Here is a 13,003-nt window from a genome sequence, read left to right as displayed (position 1 = left end):
TGCCTGACTTGCGACTTATGCCTTCAATGCGATTATGCCTCTAAGTCGTGCCTCGACACGTGGGAGATATAGTCGCATCGAGGGTGTTACATAAATCCTTAGTCAAAAGTAATTTGAAAGCATCTGCTCCTTGTACAGTTTAACTTGAAAGCATAGACACTGTAATCACTAATTAGGGGCTAGTAGAATGAGTGGCCGGAGTACTGTTGTTTAACTAGATGATGCCCCGCACGTTGTTGCGGAAATATTTTACAGTATTTTAATGAGATTTTGGTTATATGGAACATGAATATTTCAAATAATAGTTTTAAAAATTATATAAGAATTAAATCTAATTTCATAATAGAATGGAATTTTACATGCATGCATGTTTGCATGTTGAACTGGATTTTTAATATGCATAGTTGCATGGTGAGGTGGGCCTTTTCTATGCAAATTGAATGATGAGGTGGCATGCTTGCATGTTGAGAGAAATATGTTAGTGGGGGCTAGCTATTTAGATATAGAAGATTGGGGAATAGCACAATGCGTACCTTCTATGACGACAAATTACAGTGTAGCACCCTGAGAAGATCCAACAATGATAGGGACGGCGTACAGAGAAGCAATGGAGATAAGGGAGAGGGACGAACACCTCCGGCCAACTTGCTGATGCCGCCACAGCGGCGTCCTCTGCCCACCCCCTTTGGCCCAGAGGAATTCTGGGCCAGCCATGAGGATGTGGGCGTCGGGGATGAGCCGGAGGGAGGGGCGGTCGTGAGGAGGTGGGGGACGAGGCGGAGGCCGAGCCTGTCGTGAGGAGGTGGGGGACGAGGCGGAGGCGGAGGCGGAGGCGGTCCGAGCAAGGTGGGCGGCAGGGATTTGCCGGAGGCTGGGCCGGTCATGGTAGGAGAGGAGATGAAGGTCGGCAAGAGGCACGAGATGGATGCAGCAACCACGAGCAGGCTCGACCCAACCAGATGGTGAATGGATGCTATCCAAAATAGCGTCCAGGGGTGGACGTTCACCGCGTCCTTACTATATTTAAAATTTCCATTTACACTTTATTACTTTCCTAATTACTAGATTATTAATTACTATTAATAAAAATTTCGGCATTCAGTGAGAGGAGATGTTTCCGTCGACGCCGAGACGCCTACGATGACTTAGTAAATCTCAAGATGATATGCGACTCAGTCTTTCGGAGGTGCTCATAAAAGTAGGGTGTGCGTGTGTGCGTTCATAGGAGTGAGTGTATGCGCGTGCATATGAACGCTTGTGTCTGTACTGATGTTAAAAAAAAGTGATACACCGTGACTTTGATTGGACACATCGCTTGAACTGCTGGAATACGTTAAGGCCCTATTTAGTTCATAAGTCCTAGGACTTTTTTTAGTCCCAACTTATAAGTCTCAAGTCCCTAAAAAGTTCCTACCTGTTTGGTTCCTGAGACTTAACATGGACTAAAAGACCATATTACAACTATAAGTCCCTATAAGTTCCTTCTTAAGAGTCTTATTTGATAAGTTCCAAATGTCCACTTTAAGTCCTTATAAGTCACTTCTGTTTGGTTTAGGTGGGATTTATAGGAATTTTTTTAAGTCCCTGAAAACAAACACCTTCTAAGACTCTAGATATTTTTTTTTTATAAACTTACCACAACTAGAACACACGCTTTGACTGGACACTCACTTGAACCGGCAGTTGCCCATCGCGCCGCCGCCGCCGCCCGGCTGCTGCTCATCCCGTGCCGTCCCATGGACATAGGCCTCTGCCGCACCTCGGGGCGGTCGACCTTAGCGACAACGCATGCGACGGCGATCGAGCTCCCGGTCTCCTCGCCTCACTCGTGCGCCTCTCGCGTCCTCAAACCGACTCTCCGACGACGTGCCCTCGTGGCTCGGCGGTCTGACTGCGCTGCAGAGGCTAGACCACTCCGACAACGCGCTCACCGGCGCTCTGACAGACTCGCTGGGTGACCCCAAGGAGGCAAGGACAGGCTCGCACCAGGCTCACTGAGCTGCACCTGAGGGGCAACCACATCACCGGCGAGAGAGATACCGTAGCAGCGGGGCGGGCTGGAGAGCCTCCTCGCGGTGAACATCTCGCACAACCGGCTAGTCGCGGCAACAATAATGCAGGGCGGGTAGCGTGCTGATGTTCCAGAGCCTGGACGCGAGCGCGCTGGAGGGCAACCTCGGCGTGTGCAGCCCGCTGGTCGCCGAGCCGTGCGTGACGAACGTGCCCAAACCGCTCATGCTGCATCGGTGTATCCCAACGACTACACGCTCCGCGGCAACAATAATGACAGCGGCGGGGAGGCGGTGCCGAGGAAACGTAGATTCCTCAGTGTGTCCGCCATGGTGGCCATCTGCGCGGCGCTGTCCATCATCCTCGGGGTCGCCCTGCTCAACGTGTCGGCGAGGGGTGGATGGGCTGTTTCAGGGGAAGGAGCTAGCTGGAGCTGGAGAGCAGCATGGTGCCGGCAGCTCGACCAAGTCCAGCAAGCTGGCCGCACCGCAATCCAAGAAGATGGAGGTCCACTCTGCTCTGGAGCAGGTCCAAGGCGGGTGGACGCGACACGGACTGCAAAGTTCCGATGGTCTCTAGCTCCGGTGCGGTTGGGGGCTGCTACTCCGCTTTATTGGGACGTGGTGGTGGACTCCTCTGGGCTCCATGCCATCCCCATTGTTGCGTCCGTCGAGCAAGCCATGTTCTCCAGATAGATATACTACTTACTACTAGTTTGGTGCCCGTGCGTTGCCACAGAATAAATAAAATGACATACCAATTAAACAACTTAGCTAGTATTTCAGATATCTGTCTAATGTTGTGGCTTGATTTCCATCGAATACATATCAATTCCCTTTCTCACATCTTTCCTCCTCGACAACCACCACTCCTTGCATGAAGACAAAGTGTCATGTTTTTCCCGCCCCTCATTCCCTTCCACTTTCATGCTCTTCATTCACCCACTTAACAAACCTAGTATGCAACACTTATAGCAAAAAAGTAGTGTTAAAGGGACTGAACAAAGTTGTTTTTCGACTCTGTAGTGTGCCAATCTTGTGGTTTTTCCCATCTGTATGATAACATGAAAAACTTCTCTTGCTTCTTACCTATTCGACTACCATGGACTACTTTGACCCTGATGATGATGCCTCTACGGCAATTAGAATATGGGTGCTCATAGATTAGCTTAGTTCTTGGTTACAAATTTATTTGCCTTGTAGGGTGGCTTCCCTACAAAGCATGCGAAACAAGTATTTTCAAATGATTTCATTAACCAAGAAGCTCAGCAGAGTTATTGGCAACCAAAATTAATACAAAGTCTGGGTTAGATTCTAGCCAGAATATAGAAGCCGTAGCCGAATGGTACCCAAATTTCGCTATGGCATGGGCAACAGAATTACATGAAAACAGCAAAACATACACTCATGCCTATCAGACGGTCGCCATGCAGGTACTCCTCACATTATGAGGTAGTACACCATAATCCGCCACATAAAAATCACCGGCATTGAGTGCTTGGATCAACGTCTGTGAGTCCGACTCCTGAATATGGGAGAAAAATAGTCAGAAACTGTCAGTAATTTATCCTTTCTCAATCATGTACTTACAAACTAGCCGAATGAAATAAACGAATTACTTTCCTTAGAACAAGTACATAATGTTTGTTTTGTGTTTCTATTGCAGTAGCTTTTGTACTTTTGAAAGAATTCATAGTGCTCCTGAGACTAACACCTTATTTCCATTCATACTCATATAATTTCTAAAAAAATAGAACTATATGTTTCAAATGTGAACGAATACCTTTGCAGATGGTATATATAATTGTTTAATTGTGTAATACAACAGATAAAAATAAAATAAATTAGCCAGGTAGGAGAGAGGAAGCACCACTATTCATGGCCATACTAAAGTTCACATGATAGCTTTTTCATTTTCCTGTACACTCAGAATATAATCTCAGATAAAGGCACTATAGAACAAGATCAGATGCAGGTTTGAGGTGAACACATAAAAAAAATCTTTTCTATCAATTTTAGCTAACCATTGGTACCTTCATTATAAGTACTAATTCAACTGCCCGCTTTGGAGCTAGAACTGAATTTTCGTAAGGGGGTTGAAAGAACAATGGTATCAACTATATATTTACCTGATATTTTACTAATCCTAATATATTATTGCAAATAGTACAATGGTGCTTGAGTTAAAATTTTAACACAAATCAGGTGGCAATCAAATTATGTCATGTATTGAATTTAATTCAATTTATTGACAATTTACAGAAACAGTATGATATAAAACCTACAAATAGGAATGTTGCGCCAGCTCTAATTGATTGCCTTTTTTGCCTGAACTAATGGACTGGCTTTTGTCCCTGAGCTACTGTATTGCATCCACAACTACCGAAGGAATGAAAAAAACTTAGGGTGACTGCTTACTTTGTAAACCAGGACTCATTGATACTGGGGGCATAATACAACCATTTAGTGGGGAAGATTAATATTGCCTTTTCCAAATTTCAGATCTGCAATGAATCAATACTGTATGAGCAATCTGACGAATCAAGAGATGGATAATTGTTTACATCATTTTGATGTCATCAACCTTGGTATGGCCTACACTTTCAGGCTTTCAACACATATCACTGTAAAGTTAATTAATAGAAAAAAGAACATAACATTGCCTCATTATATTCTACTTCCAACAAGCCTTTCTCCTGACTCCATGATATCATCCTCGTCCACTGGTCCACGCTATTGCGCGTTAAGGTCCTCAATCTTTTGACCCTAAATTCAGACGCAACCAAGTTGCAGATGCCAAGTTATCACATAAGCCCCACTTGTGCAAAAGGTAACATATTAGACAAATTAAACTACTGGAAGGTGCAGAACCTGAGTGCTTTCATTCTTAGACATTACAGTAAAAAAATGAATATAAGGCTAGAAAATGTATCCTATTTCTTTTCTTCATGAAGCTACAGTACATGTAAACAGTAACTCATGATATGATCTGGCAAAAAATAAGTAAGTCAGGTAATGTAGTTTTGAATGTGACAAATTCTCACGAAATCTACATACAAATTATACATAAGAGATATATTAGATTTCCTCCAGATTCTACATACTACGTGAAGATCATGGATCACCTTATGCTTCCCTGTGAAAGCTGGTTATGGCAATGAGAATTTCACTCCGATGGCTTGAGGTGAACTTCTTCCTCCAAAGGTGCTCCGATGACAGACCATGCAATATATATGCGTTCTTCAGTGTTTGGATTTGAGCAGTGGCATCACCATTTCAGCGTATTAATTTGTTAGAGATTATTTAATACATCACTGCCACCTAAATAAGACAGTGTTAAATATATTAGATCAGCTATAAACTAATGCACAGGATAGGCATAGTACTTGTACTAAAAAATAGAAGAAAATGAAGCAGAATAGCAAGAGGGAGAAACTAAAATCGAACTTGGTGGTTCCATCATGAAAGTTCTCTCAGTTCATGCACATTCCTCTAGAATGGACAGACGCCCCAATAGGTTGATGTAAAATCCCCGCCACCATCTTACATTATTAATTTATTGCTTTGAAACATTGCAGTGTGCTACCAATTCTGGCTACAGATTCAGCAGGCTTTTACTAAGTTGCATTGATCTACCATTTTCAAAAATCTAGAGAGAGTAACTCACAAAGAAAGGTGCTCGGTCATAACAGCCACATGAGGAAAGTACTGGGCAAGATAACATATTAAATCCTGCAAACAAATACAAAAACATGGTTTCAAAGAAAGAATAAATGAAGCAAACAAATAAATGAAACAAAAAAAAGACGCGTACAATAGCTGGAAGGAGTCTCCATGCTACAGCAATGATGAACAAGTCTGCCAAACAGTAAAGCATTTGACCACCACACCAAAATTTCTATTCACTACAGCCAAGAAACCGGCGTCACAAATGTGATTATGTTGCCGCTGTTGATAGATACTACTCGCCCTCTCTGAATTGCAACATTAGTTTTTCCTCCTTCATGCTGCAATTCGGAGAGGAAAAAGTAATGGGTGTGGGCGGTAGGAATTAGAGGAGGGAGGCGTGGGAGAGAGTGGATCCAGGTCATCGTGTCCACGGGGTCTAGATCGACGTCTCCATGCATTGAACAGGATCAGCGTAAGAGGGAGGACATGTGGCATGGGAGGGAAAGGCGGAAAGCCCGTCAGCGGGTGAGCCGCTGCGCTGCCGGCAGTATGTAGCGTCGGTGCGTGGCGGCTTTGGGACGGGGAATGGTTTAATTTTTGAGTGGGCCGTCGACGACAGCGGTGGCCATGCCAGCTACGATGTCCATGTCGCACAGAAGGAGGAGACAAAGATGAGCAGAGTGGTGCGCTCTCTCTCTCTCTCTACCTCGCTCCTACCTATTTCTTCCACGGCTGGCAATGTCGCCACGCTCCTGTCTGGTCTCTCTCTTGCACGAATCAATAGAACGATTTAAGAGAATTCAGGAGAAGGGCTAGCACGTACAAGTTGGGCGGTCTCCCAGGCGAGCGAGATGGTGGACACATGTCCCAGATGAGTTTGGACTGCACGACATTGGTGCCGTGCTCGCCCTCGATTATGTCCCCGTCCCCTTCCCTTCCACCACCACCTCCATGTACTTCTCTGTCTGCCGCCGGCTCCTCCTCCCTACTGCAGTACGGCTCACCGCCGGAGCATCGGGCATTGCGGAGAGCCCCAGATATTGGCGCCCGGAGAAGCGGTGGAGCGTGGAGAGAAGGCTCGGGTGAGGGCACGATGAGGCGCCGGTCCGAATCGTGGGGCGGCGATGCGGCACCATCGACGCGCAGCAACAACCCAGCAGGAGGCCGCGTCGGGGCTATCGCGAGGAACTTCGGGCTGTTTTCCCTCCGTGTTGTGTGGGGGATCGTGGGATGTATTCCAGTTCCAGGTCGAATCGGGAGAGATGGATAGGTCATGGGAGAACGTGGGGAGCGGTGGGCTGGTTTTTCAGTTTTCTTTTACCATGAGAAGAGACAGATCGGGAGCGGGATGACGCATGGATAGAAGGTCGAACCATCACAACGTTCGATCCTGCTTTAATAGTAAAGACTAGCTGCTACATATGGCGAGCGGTTTAATGGGACGGAGTGGGGATCCGTCGCGAGTATTTCTGGTGTCCAAATGCAAGCCTGCCACAGGCTGGTGCGAGACAGGAGCGTCCTACGACGGCCAAGTGTGATCGTGCGTTCTGGATGGCGAGCCCATGCGGGTGGGACAGTGACAAGCGTGGAGGCGGAGACGGCTGCGGGTGCGAGCAGCAGCGTCTTGTAACACCCACGATGTGGCTATATCTCTCATGTGTCGGAGCACGACTTAGAGGCATAACCGCATAGTAGGCATGTCGCAAGAGGGGTAATCTTTACGCATCTCATGTACAGGATAAGAAAGGGATAAAGAGTTGGCTTACAATCGTCACTTCACACAATACATAAATATAGCATTACATCATCCAAATACAATCAAGGTCCGACTACGGAACCAAATAAAGAAAGACAACCCCTAATGCAAAAGATCCCCGATCGCCCCAACTGGACTCCTCTACTGATCATCCGGAAAAGACACATAATAACGTCATGAATCCTCGTCGAACTCCCACTTGAGTTCGGTCGCGTCCCCTGCACTAGCATCATCGGCACCTGCATCTGGTTTTGAAAGTAATCTGTGAGTTACGGGGACTCAGCAATCTCACACCCGCGAGATCAAGACTATTTAAGCTTATGGGTAGGAAAGGGTAGTGAGGTGGAGCTGCAGCAGGCACTAACATATAAGGTGGCTAACTTACGCAAATGAGAGCAAGAAGAGAAGCAAAGCAACGGTCGTGAACTAGAAATGATCAAGAAGTGATCCTGAAACTATTTATGTCAAACATAACACAAGAATCGTGTTCACTTCCCGGACTCCGCCGAGAAGAGACCATCACCGCTACACATGCGGTTAATTCATTTTAATTAAGTTAAGTGTCAAGTTCTCTACAATCGGATATTAACAAATTCCCATCTGCCCATAACCGCGGGCATGGCTTTCGAAAGTTCAAAACCCTGAAGGGGTGTCCCAACTTAGCCCATCACAAGCTCTCACGCACTGGTAGAAAAAGGGCCTATAGTCCCGGTTCGTAAGGGCCTTTAGTCCCGGTTCCTGAACCGGGACTAAAGTGTCGGTAATAATGCCCTGACCCTTTAGTCCCGGTTCAATCCAGAACCGGGACTAAAGGGCGCGGCCACGTGGAGCTCCATCTTTAGTCCCGGTTAGTAACACCAACTGGGACTAAAGGAAATTTTATGATTTTTTTTTTGAAAAAAAATTTTGAAATTTTTTTTATTTTCAAACTTCTGAATTATTTTAACCTCTAGTCTGTAATCACCACCCCTCATCACTTCTCAATTTATCCTCTAATCACCCCTCATCATTCCAAATCATCTAACTTCCCGAACGGTCACCCATCCTCCCACTCCCCCAGCCTGAGCACGCTTAACTTCCGGTTCTATTCTCCCTCGCTCCAAGTCTGCACTTGTTGTTTTCCTGATAATAGTAAGATGTCAATCCTATTAACCTTCAGGAATTTTGCTTGAGCATGAAGTGACACATTTCACTTTTTGAGTTTGAAACTATTGTTTTAAAAAACAATAATTATTTAGTAACACTAATATTTCTTGAATAATTAGTTTGACCATTGTTTGACCACAATTTGACCATAGTTTGACCAGATTTGACCAAAATTGAAATAACTAAAATAATTATTTAGTAACACTAATATTCTAGAATAATAAGTTGAACCATTGTTTGACCACAGTTTGCCCACTGTTTGAATATTTTTCAATTTTTTCCACTCTAGATCTTAAAAGCCCCGTAACTTTTTTTCTATTAGGTTTTTGAGGATTTTGAAAATGTTTAACGGGGTTCCCCCAGTTAAATTTGGATGTAACTTTTTGAGTAGATGATTTTTCATATAAAAAACTTTTTCATCCGAGTTAGTATGCAAAAGTTATGCCCATTTTTACAAATTTCAGAGAGATTTTGCAAATAAAGTCAAAATTCACATTTGCAAATTTTCCCAACAACTAGACCACGTATCACATGAGAAACTTATTTTCTTTTATTTTTTTGACATTTCCATTATTTTCTTTTATTTTTTTTAAAACTGAAAAGGCGATCCAGGGGGGGTAGAGTTTGAAAATGGGACCTTTAGTACCGGTTCGTGCCACGAACCGGGACTAAAGGTCTCAACCCCATTAGTCCCGGTTCATGTCTTAAACCGGGACTAAACGGCCCGAGTGAACCGGCACTAATGCCTTAGCCGCACGAACCGGGACCAATGCTCACATTAGTCCCGGTTCTAGACTGAACCGGGACTAATGGGCTGAGCCGGCCTGGACCATAGCCCTGTTTTCTACTAGTGACGGTCAACGAAGAATATTCATTCTCCCAGAAAAACCCGATCAGACTCGGAATCCCGGTTACAAGACCTTTCGACAATGGTAAAACAAGACCAGCAAAGCCGTCCGATGTGCTGACAAATCCCGATAGGAGTCGCACGTATCTCGTTCTCAGGGCACACCGGATGAGCGCTCCGTACAACTAAAACCAAACCTCGAGTTTCCCCGAGGGGGCGCTGCAGAGGACTCTAGTTTGGACCAACACTCAGAGGAGCATTGGCCCGGGGGTTTAAAATAAAGATGACCCTTGAGTCTGCAGAACCCAAGGGAAAAAGGCTTAGGTGGCAAATGGTAAAACCAAGGTTGGGCCTTGCTGGAGGAGTTTTATTCGAAGCAAACTGTCAAGGGGTTCCCATTATAACCCAACCGCGTAAGGAACGCAAAATCAAGGAACATAACACCGGTATGACGGAAACTAGGGCGGCAAGAGTGGAACAAAACACCAGGCATAAGGCCGAGCCTTCCACCCTTTACCAAGTATATAGATGCATTAAAGTAAACAAGATATAATAATGATATCCCAACAATAATCATGTTCCAACAAGGAACAAACTCCATCTTCACCTGCAACTAACAACGATATAAGAGGGGCTGAGCAAAGCGGTAACATAGTCAAACAACGGTTTGCTAGGAAATGTGGGTTAAAGGCTTGACACGACAATATGGGAGGCATGATAAAGCAATTGGTAGGTATCGCGGCACAGCAAAAGAGCAAGCAACTAGCAAGCAAAGATAGAAGTGATTTCGAGGGTATGGTCATCTTGCCTGCAAAGTTCTTCGAGTTGACGTAAGCTTGATCCTCGTAAGCGTACTCAACGGGTTCCTCGATCACGTAATCGTCTCCCGATTCTACCCAAAGCAAGAACACAAGGAAAGGAAACAACAATAAACAACGGTGCAATGCGCAAGCAACATGATGCAAAACATGGCATGATATGCGGGATGTGATATGGCAATGCATATGCGTGCTCCGGAAGGAAAACATTGAAGCAGGCCTCAACTTGGCAAACCAAGAGTGCCGCTGGAAATATGAGTCGATTTCGGTAGAAATCGATATAAAGATCACCGGAATCGGATGCACGGTTTGCAAATGGCAAGCAAAATAATAATGGCACAAATTCGCGATTAACAGCACGATGCCATCTAAAATGCAACAAGGCCTCAACTTGGCAAACCAAGAGTGCCGCTGGAAAGATGAGTTGATTTTGGTAGAAATCAGTATAAAGATCACCGGAATCGGATGCACGGTTTGCAAATGGCAAGCAAAACAATAATGGCACAAATCCGCGATTAACAGCACGATGCCATCTAAAATGCAACAAGAAACTAAGCTACTGCACTCTAACATAGCAAGAAAGCACATGGCAGTGATCTACTCAAGATGCTTGACAAAAGATGAACACTGAGCTATGGCTAAATCACACAAGAGCAGGTTCAAACAAGCATGGCAAAAGTGCAAAAGATATCAGCATTACAGACTTGGTGAAAATACTAACATGTCAGGAATTAACATCAGGAAGCAATGTTTAAAGCAAGATATCAACATGCTACAGGAACAGAACATAGCAAACAAAGTCATGGCATGGATCTACTCAAAGCATATAACAAAAATCCCTTACTTACCATAAGCCAAAAGGGCACAAAAAATATGATGGCACCCATGTAAACATAGCAAGTTTCGTTAACAGATTCAGACTTAGCAGAAAACTGGACATGGCAAAAACAGAATTATGAAGGCCTCTTTGCGAGCTCGATTCACTCGTCACAAGGCATTGCATGACAAGATAAGCATACCACCAGCTAGAAGACATGTTCATGAAGCTAAACAAAGCAAGAACAAACTCATAGCATGCATGGATCAACTACAACAACCTTGGCAAAATTGATTAACACGTAAACAATCTGCCAGGAACATTTTATAGCAAAAGTAGAGCAAGATTAAGTCATGCTAGGGCACTCCATAAATGCAAACAGGGGCATGGATGGATAGAGCACAACCATATGTCAAATTATCCTTACTGAACATACTCAAAAGAAGCATGGATCTCTCTGTAGCAACATGAATACATGGCATAAAAATAACAGCAGGGAAATGACTTAGTGAAATTCCAAGTCCCTGAAATCAGCAATATTACGAGAGCTACTTTGCATGCATGTGCTAGTCACCACATTGATCACACAAATACATCACATACATCTCTGTAAAGATAGCATGGCATAGCCCAAAACACATGTAGAGTAGTGAAATTCCAAGTCCCTGAAATCAGCAATATTACGAGAGCTACTTTGCATGCATGTGCTGTTGGGGAACGTAGTAATTTCAAAAATTTCCTACGCACACGCAAGATCATGGTGATGCATAGCAACGAGAGGGGAGAGTAAGATCTACGTACCCTTGTAGATCAACAACGGAAGCGTTGACACAACGTAGAGGAAGTAGTCGTACGTCTTCCCGATCCGACCGATCCAAGCACCGTTACTCCGGCACCTCCGAGTTCTTAGCATACGTACAGCTCGATGACGATCCCCGGGCTCCGATCCAGCAAAGCTTCGGGGAGGAGTTCCGTCAGCACGACGGCGTGGTGACGATCTTGATGTTCTACCGTCACAGGGCTTCGCCTAAGCACCGCTATGATATGACCGAGGTGGAATATGGTGGAGGCGGGCACCGCACACGGCTAAGGAACAATCACGGGGATCAACTTGTGTGTCTATGGGGTGTCCCCTGCCTCAATATATAAAGGATGGAGGAGGAGGAGGCCGGCCAAGGCTATTGGTGCGGCCAGGATGGGAGTCCTACTAGGACTCCAAGTCCTAGTAGGAGTCCATCAAGAGGGGAGGAAGGGAGAAGGAAGTGGAGGAGAAGGAGAGGTGGCCGGCCCCCTTTTCCCTAGTCCAATTCGGACCAAAGGGGAGGGGGGGCGCAGCAGCCCCTTGGCCCTTTCTCCTCTTCCCACTAAAGCCCATTAAGGCCCATTGCTTCTCCCGTAACTACCCGGTACTCCGAAAAATACCCGAATCACTCGGAACCTTTCCGATGTCCGAATATAGTCGTCCGATATATCGATCTTTACGTCTTGACCATTTCAAGACTCCTCGTCATGTTCCCGATCTCATCCGGGTCTCCGAACTCCTTCGGTACATCAAAACTCATAAACTCATAATATAACTGTCATCGAAACCTTAAGCGTGCGGACCCTACGGTTCGAGAACAATGTAGACATGACCGAGACACGTCTCCGGTCAATAACCAATAGCAGGACCTGGATGCCCATATTGGCTCCTACATATTCTACGAAGATCTTTATCGGTCAGACCACATAACAACATACGTTGTTCCCTTTGTCATCGGTATGTTACTTGCCCGAGATTCGATCGTCGGTATCCAATACCTAGTTCAATCTCGTTACCGGCAAGTCTCTTTTACTCGTTCCATAATACATCATCTCACAACTAACATATTAGTTGCAGTGCTTGCAAGGCTTATGTGATGTGCATTACCGACAGGGCCCAGAGATACCTCTCCGACAATC

The sequence above is a fragment of the Triticum urartu genome, chromosome 4 (assembly GCF_003073215.2).
Source record: "Triticum urartu cultivar G1812 chromosome 4, Tu2.1, whole genome shotgun sequence".
Lineage (NCBI taxonomy): Eukaryota > Viridiplantae > Streptophyta > Magnoliopsida > Poales > Poaceae > Triticum > Triticum urartu.
The sequence above is the reverse complement of the archived record's forward strand: the minus strand, read 5'-3'. Positions refer to the sequence as shown.